The sequence below is a fragment of the Vulpes vulpes genome, chromosome 8, assembly GCF_048418805.1.
Source record: "Vulpes vulpes isolate BD-2025 chromosome 8, VulVul3, whole genome shotgun sequence".
In the NCBI taxonomy this organism is placed as follows: domain Eukaryota; kingdom Metazoa; phylum Chordata; class Mammalia; order Carnivora; family Canidae; genus Vulpes; species Vulpes vulpes.
In genome coordinates this window covers 10,001,592-10,009,608 of record NC_132787.1, presented here as the reverse complement: position 1 = coordinate 10,009,608, position 8,017 = coordinate 10,001,592, and the positions used below count along the sequence as shown (strand labels likewise).

The 8,017-nt window shown below is 47.0% G+C and overlaps 1 protein-coding gene across 1 annotated transcript in view; it reads left to right on the top strand.

The window, feature by feature from the left end:
• The first annotated feature begins 5,175 nt into the window (after positions 1-5,175).
• The window catches only part of TMEM117 (transmembrane protein 117), a 234,379-nt gene continuing 231,537 nt past the window's right edge, over positions 5,176-8,017 (top strand). The window contains exon 1 of the mRNA XM_072767889.1: positions 5,176-5,479. The gene's annotated coding sequence lies outside the window, so the exon portion shown is untranslated. The remainder of the gene's footprint in view (positions 5,480-8,017) is intronic.

The following is an 8,017-nucleotide window of genomic DNA, read 5'->3' as shown; positions in this document are numbered from 1 at the left end:
TTTAGATCATGAGTTTCCTGAGGAAGCAGACACGCTGTATTTATCTTTGAAACCTCAGCATCTTGCAGTGCTTTGATGGTCTAGGTGCTCTGGATATGCTTATTGATTAGGTGGCGTATTTGGTACTTCTAGATGAAATCAGGAGCTCTGGAAGGCCAATAAATTTTTGTGTTCCTTGGGATCAAGCCTCCTCCCTTTGGGCGAGGTCTGTCAAACTGGCTAAGTGGGTCTGTTGGAAACTTGAAGAAGGAAAAAGACCATTTGTTTTAGGAGAAACCAAGCAGGAAGAAAAGAAAGGTCAGCTCAAAACTGCCCAAAGGCAAATATGCCATTTGAAACCAGTAGTCACATTCCTGCGGATGAAGTCATCACTAGTCACAATCAATCACTACTGCCTGGAAGGGGGCATTGGTCAGTTTTTAGGGCCTCTGTGTACATAGGAGTGGGCTGTGGGGCAGCGGAGAAAGTAAGGAGGAACTGAAGGGAGTGGTCAAGTAAACAATTGCCCCTCTCCATCCTCATAAGAGGAAGGGTTCTTTGAAGGAACAACTATTGCATTTATGAAGATTCTTAGGACCGTGTATGAATCAGGGGTGATGCTGACCACCAAACAGGTGACGGCTCTACTTCTGCTATGACTGCTAGCTCGCCCTCTCTTTGCATGACTCCCTTGCTTTAAAAACTGTGCAGAAAAATCTCTTTGTCCAGCCACTTGCAGGATAAAGGAAAGGCTAGGTGAATTGGGCCTTTGGTGAAAGAAACTATGGGACACGTAGAATATTAGTAGGGCAGAGAGGAAATGAATGACAATGATAATACAAAGAACATTTATGGAGAACTTAACATGGACAGACCGTGTTAAAAAATGTTAAAAAGATCTAACAAATATTAAAAGTGTAATGCACATTAGTTAATCCCTCTAACAACCTTTGAGGCATGTGCCATTACTGTAGAGAGAGGTTAAGTAATTTGCTCACTATCGCATTGCCACTATGTACATCGCTGAACCAGGATTCCAGAGCTCGGGCTCTAATATTTCAAGTAGTAGACATGCGATGAGCATCTTTTCCAAAGAAAAATTCAGGACATGGGACTAAAATATATTAGTGCATATTGGGTACAACAGAACTGGACATTTGCAATTAGGATTCTTGAGGAACATGCTGGCGGTAAAGTCACTGGTCTTTAAATACCAAAAAGAAATTATGTTCAAATTTCTGTTCTTGCATCCTTGGCAATAAGGAAATTATGCTGTTTATATTTGGAGTGTGCAATTAGCATTGTCCTGATTGACCTATTGGAAGTTAAAAATAGTTTTGCTTAGAGTCCACCAAATCACTAATGAAAGTGTTTCCTGATAGACTTGCTAGAGATTACTGATGATTCTTGGCTATAGCTTCCCTTTGCCATGTAGAGAGGATGTAGTTTAGCCATAATCAACATTTTTACCAATTTTTGAAATGCATATTGAGCTTGTCTTTTTTTTTCTTTAAAAACACAGAGTGTAACTGTATTACTAACCTACTGGGATATGTGTGGTGAACTGAGACATATTGTCTCATGTGGTTACTTCTGATTTCTGCACTTTGGGGTCAGATTTTACAAAGGAATTATATGTAAACAAGACACTTTTTAAAGCCCGTCTGCAAGGTTGACTTTGTGTGTGGAGGTGGAGTAGACAGATGGTAGATAGTGTGATCTGAGAGTTTCCTATCACTGTCCTGACACTGAAGCTATGGCAAATTTGCTGATCTCATCTGTGGAAAAGAAATGGGGAGAAAAATGGTTTGGGTTACAGTATGGATGGGTTGAGTGGGAGATCTGAAGCTCTGCCATCTTGGTTTCTTCCTGAGGCTTCTATCTATACCATTTCTAACAGTACTGGCCAACACTAGAGAAAAGGTTAATGTCTGTGAGTAAGCAATCACCCTCTGTGTACCAGACCAACAGATTTTGGCCATGAGAAAAGTTTTCTTGGAACATTAATGGGAAGGAAGAATGATCTTTTTTTTTTTTTTAAGATTTTATTTATTTATTCATGAGAGACACAGAGAGAGAGAGGCAGAGACACAGGCAGAGGGAGAAGCAGGATGCACTCCATGCAGGGAGCCTGATGTGGGACTCGATCCCGGAGTCTCCAGGATCAGGCCCTGGGCTGAAGGCAGCACTAAACCACTGAGCCACCCAGGCTGCCCCAGGAAGAATGATCTTTATGGACCACCTATCATGTACTTGACACTGTATAGGTATCTTACACACATTAGGGCATTTTATATCTCCCAGCAGGTCTGTGTGGTCACGCCTGCAATGGAAAGTAACTGGAGAATGGGGAGCACGATAGCCTAATCCTAAGTAGATCTGACTTTGTACAGGCCAAATGACCTTTGTTGGAACCCCTGAGTCCATATCGAGATCTAACATCTTACCACTTTAATGGGGCAGAAAGGGAGATCTAGAGATTCTTACTGAAGTTTTATAGTAGTTGTAGCTAGGGTTGTAATGGAACAGAATTCACACCAATAATCCCTATTTTTGGGTCTCCTAACTGTAAAACCCATATCCCTTTCCTGGTACATGAGGAGGCAGTATAAGATAATGTGGATTAGCAAGTCATACTGTGGGCCTTCTTGTCCTTACTCCACCTCTCTGGCTAGTTATGAAGTCTTCACATGTCTCTTTTCTGGAAGGCAAACATGGAAGTGATACTAATAACATCAATCCCCAGATCTATTGCGGAGATGAAACATTTTGATACATGGAATGGGCCTGGGAGATAGCAAGCCTTCAAGAAGGTGGACTTCTATCACTACATGTTATTGTGACAAAGATTAAGTGTAGAGGCTGTTCCCCTGCCTGGTCTGTAGGTAGGGCTGGACTGGAGATCCTTGTTGGCTCACAAAGCAAAGGGCACAATCTTCTTGGTCAGTGGCAAAAGGGAGCACGGATATTGAAGAAAATCTTGGTCATTTCAACATTTTGTCCCGGAGAGTTGTATTCTTTAAACCTTGAGGTCTCTCAACTAAGAGCAAATAGTAAGCACTGGTTGAGCTTACTCTTGAAATTATGATTAAAGAGAGTGAGATCATATGTTAAGAAGACAGGGATCCAGGGGACCCCTGGGTGGCTCAGCAGTTTAGTGCCTGCCTTTGGCCCAGGGCGTGATCCTGGGGTCCCGGGATCGAGTCCCACAACTGGCTCCCTGCTCGGAGCCTGCTTCTTCCTCTGCCTGTGTCTCTGCCTCTGTGTGTGTGTGTGTGTGATGGGTAAATAAAATCTTAAAAAAAAAAAAAAAAAAAAGAAGACAGGGATCCAAAGGTAGGGAAAACAAGTCACCATGTAACCGAGGGCAGGCATTTCAGTTCTAATTAACTGAAGTCCATTCTAGCAGACACCATATAAGTCCACTAATTGTGGAGCGAGTGCTATCTCTCAAGTAGACAAAAGAGAAGCTGCTTATTAATTTGTACCCACTATCCTCTGAAACACAGTATGTTTTACAGACTTTTAATGACCGAAAAGGGCCTCTGTTTTGTTTTCTTTTAAGTTTTTCTTTTTTTTGGGGGGGGGGGGTGGCGTGGTGTGTTAACAAGCCACACACATCAGCATTATGCTGCATAATTTGTGAAGCTTTAATACTTTCCAGTTTCAACTGACTGAAGACTCCTTGCTTTAAATGAAGATACAAGGAGAATATAGCACATGGAACCCATGTTAGACAGTTACACAGTTTAATAGTCCTTTGGAAATTAATCCTGGTTATAATTACAAAAACGGTAGACTCTAATAATCTCTGGAATTAATCTACTCTTTACTGAGCCATTACTATAGTTCACTACATTCGGTGTTGAGGATGCAACAGCCGAGTACGATTTGTGTCTCTCCCTTCAAAGAGTTCGTGGCTTAGTGGGGGAGGAAAAGACATCGCCAAAAGTACAGCCAATATAAGAAGTGTCATCGTAGCACATGCAAAGGGCCAGCACAGGAAACAGCTCTGTCTGGGAAAGCTTGTGAAGGCTTCACTAAGGAGAATCTTAACAAGCTGAGGATTCCACAAGATCATCACAAACTACAGTACAGTAGCTCCACGTGGAATAAATTCTTAGAAGATAGAACAGAGGTCAAAGCTAGTGAGAAGCATGGCAGTGAACTCCCAGTTGTGCCCCTGTAGTTTGGCTACGCTGCTGCAGGACTTGGGAGTGGCCTTCTCTGCCCCATCTCAAAATCTGCTGACATCTCAGCTCTCCCTCTTGCTACCCAGCGCACTCCTGAATCATGCTGCCATGGGGAGAGAGGCTATTTTTCTCCTCAGAAGTTTGCTACCGTAGGCATATGGGAATGATCCCATTTTCCATCTGACTATTCCAACTAGTAGTGATCACTCCCACTAGCACAGAGTATCCGTACACTGGACAGCAGCTTTCAGTACTCTACAAGCAGCTGGTAGAGTGAGACAGCAGTTGTTCTTAGGGATGGAAGGATTTTAGTGTAGGTGCTGCCGAAGCCAGCACTAGGGATGGAAGGAAACAGAGGCCCACACACCGTGGAAGAGAGGTTGCATCGGAAGCAAAGGGAATTGGCCAAATGTGGTCAAAGTTCCTCCTCTGCCACGCTGCAGAGAAATCATTTAAGCACTGCAGAACGAGAGGCTCCTGAGAGCTTCAAACTTCAAAAATGCTAAAGGTTGCACAGAGTGTGTGTCTGTGTGTACATATGCATGTGTAGTATGTGCATGTGCGCCTATTTGTCCATTTCTAGGTGTATGAATCTCTGTGTGTGCTCATAGATCTGGGGGTGAATGTGTGGATATATTTGCGTGGGTGTGTGTGTGTGTGTCAGGCTGGACAGCCCGGAGAGTAAGTGTAAGCCTTCCCACATCCTCGCGGGCGGCCTCCTCCCCCACTACCTGCCCCCTCCCCCGCCCCCCTGCACCGACTGACCAGAGCGGAAAGGATGCTCTAGGACCTGAGACTGCCTTCCAAAGTTTGCAGTTCTCGGAGGCTGTTCCACCTGGGGACGTCACTGGCCCCCTGCAGGGTGGCGGATGTTAGAAGAGGAGAGCGGATTCCCGCAGGACGGAGGGACTGCTGCTGCACGCCGGGCTGTCGCCGCGCCCCCCCCGCACCCCCCCCCCGCGTCCCCAGTGGTCCCCGCCTGCAGCCGCGGGCTCCGCAGAGGCGGGCCCGGCCGGGGGGGAGGGGGAGGGCGCGGCGAGCGGGGGCGGCGGGAGGCCATGCCTCCAGCTGCGGAGGCCGCCCAACAGCTGGGCCTCGCGCTCGGCCCGCGGCGCCGTCGCCCTTGCGCTCCGGCGGACTTTGCGGAGGGCGCCCGGCGGCGGCGGCGGCGAGTGTGGGCCGAGCCGGTATTTATAGCTCGGTGACAGCAGCGGCCGCGGCAGCTTCCCAGCGAGGCCGCCGGCGCGGCGGAGGGCTGCGGCCGCCCGTCCCCCGCGCTGCACACCCCGCGCTGCAGGCGCCCCCGGGTGAGTACGCGGCCCGGGCCCCGCTGCACCCCCGCTGCACCCCCAGCTGCGCCCCCGCTGCACCCCCAGCTGCACCCCCAGCTGCGCCTCCGCTGCACCCCCAGCTGCACCCCCAGCTGCACCCCCAGCTGCACCCCCCGCTGCACCCCCAGCTGCGCCCCCGCTGCACCCCCGCTGCACCCCCGCCCCAGGCGCGGCCCCGAGGTCCCCCGCCCTCCCGGGCGCCCGGGGGATGCACCCGGCGAGGCGGGGCCCAGGGGCGCAGGGGGCGGCCCGCGCGGACCTTCAACTTTCCTCGCTTCGCTGCTCCCCGGGAGGGAGGGGAGCGCGCCCCGGGCCTCGCCGAGGGCTAATGACATTAACAGGTTGCATGCAGCTCGGGGCTGTTCTCCTTTTAAAAACAAACCCCCAAAAACCCACCCAGAAACAAAAGCGAAAGAGAGAACTTGGGTGTTTACGAACTTTATCCTCAATAAAGCTATATCGGTCGATTCCTATTTTTGAAAATGCCGTTTAGGCCCACAAGTGTGTTCGAGCCAGGTGCCAGCGCTTGGGCGGCCAGGGTTCACTGTGCCCTGCGTGCAGCCATGGACTGTGGGTGTGTGTGGGTGTGTGATGGGAGGAATCATCACATGCTTATTTTAGTATTAATGTGTCTGATGAGGGGACCCCTGGGTGGCTCCGCGGTTGAGCGCCTGCCTTTGGCCCAGGGCGTGACCCTGGAGTCCTGGGATCGAGTCCCGCGTCGGGCTCCCTGCATGGAGCCTGCTTCTCCCTCCTCCTGTGTCTCTGCCTCTCTCTCTCTCTCTGTCTATCATAAATAAATAAATAAATCTTAAAAAATAAATAATATGTCTAATGAACCAAAGCGGGGGGGGGAAAGGGTGTGTTGAATAAACGTTTTTATTCCTGATTATAAATGATATGCTGTATGAAATCCATGGAAGGGCTTCTAGCAAGACTTCAGGGCTTTGTTTTGTCTTCAGAAAAAAAGTTCTTCTCATTTATTGACTATAAAGATTAGTGGAGTCTCTGTAAAAACTATTTTTGTTGTAAGATACTGAATTTTTAAATTTTTTTTTGGCCATGCCTATACTTTCAAACACCCCGGGCCCCCTCAATCTGTGTGCAGTTAATTTTTTCTTTGAAGGTCCTATTTATTTATTCATGAGAGACACAGAGAGAGAGAGAGAGAGAGAGAGAGAGAGAGGGGCAGAGACACAGGCAGAGGGAGAAGCAGGCTCCATGTAAGGAGCCTGACATGGGACTCGATCCTCGATCCCGGGTCTCCAGGATCAGGCCTGGGCTGAAGGCAGGTGCTAAACCGCTGAGCCACCTGGGCTGCCCCTGTATATAGTTTAAAAGTAACCTGGATTTTGAAATTTTGACTCAGGTCTTTGTCCCCCCCCCCCCCCCCCCCCATTCCATCTCCATCTGATCCTCATGCTCAGAAAGCAATGCTTGTTTCTTTAATTTGTGTCTTTAAATTGCCAACCATTTAAAAAAGTAATTTTGGATATGAATGAATTTTATTTTATTCATTAGCTGTTACTTTCTTTGGTGTGTGTTTAGATTCTTCATCATAAACAGATATCACTGAACAGGAGCTCTAAACATTTTTTTAAAAATATTATTTATTTATTTATTCATTCATGATGGACAGAGAGAGAGAGAGAGAGAGAGAGAGAGAAGCAGAGACACAGGCAGAGGGAGAAGCAGGCTCCATGCAGGGAGCCCAACATGGGACTTGATCCCGGGACTCCAGGATCGCACCCTGGGCCAAAGGCAGGCGCTAAACCACTGAGCCACCCAGGGATCCCCAGCTCTAAACATTTTTAAAGAATTCATTGGTGAATATTTTTTCATCTTTATAATATGAAAGGGCTCACACATACTTTGCCGTTTTAATGAAAAGGTAACTAATCTCTTTGTTAGGAGACAACCTCAGACCTAACTTTGCTTCAACTTCCCTGTTTTAAAAACGTTCATGGTTTAGTACTCTAATCCCAAAGACTGCAGGATAAGAAGCAGGGAAGAGAATCATTTAAAGGTTGAAACAATGTGAAGAGAAAGTCTGGGAAGTGATTTATGGATATGATCCTCTTATTTAGCAAGGGTACCACAAATACCATCCTGGTATCTATGTAAAGCCACTTATGGTGGTTTCATTGATTGACTTAAAAGGTTGCTTTTTATTTGAAAGGTTGTGTGGTCTCTTGTTTTGGTTTAAAAGTAAGAAGTTCCAACTTCCGTTATTATTGCTATTTGTATTTGTAAAACCTGTATTAAGGATTCACATTATGTAAAATGCTGTATGTCGCCTCCTCATGTCTGGCTTTTCATCTAACATTTCAAGATAATATATCAAGACCTATCCTCAGGGCTGACCCAGGCAAATATATAGTTTGTTTCTCCATCTTTCTGCCATTCCTCCTATATGGACTTGAATATCCCATTATCCAGAATTTGTTCTCTCTGGAATGGAATCTTTAGTGGTTTTTTTTTTTTTCTTACTCAAGGCTGATCTGTTTGTCCTAC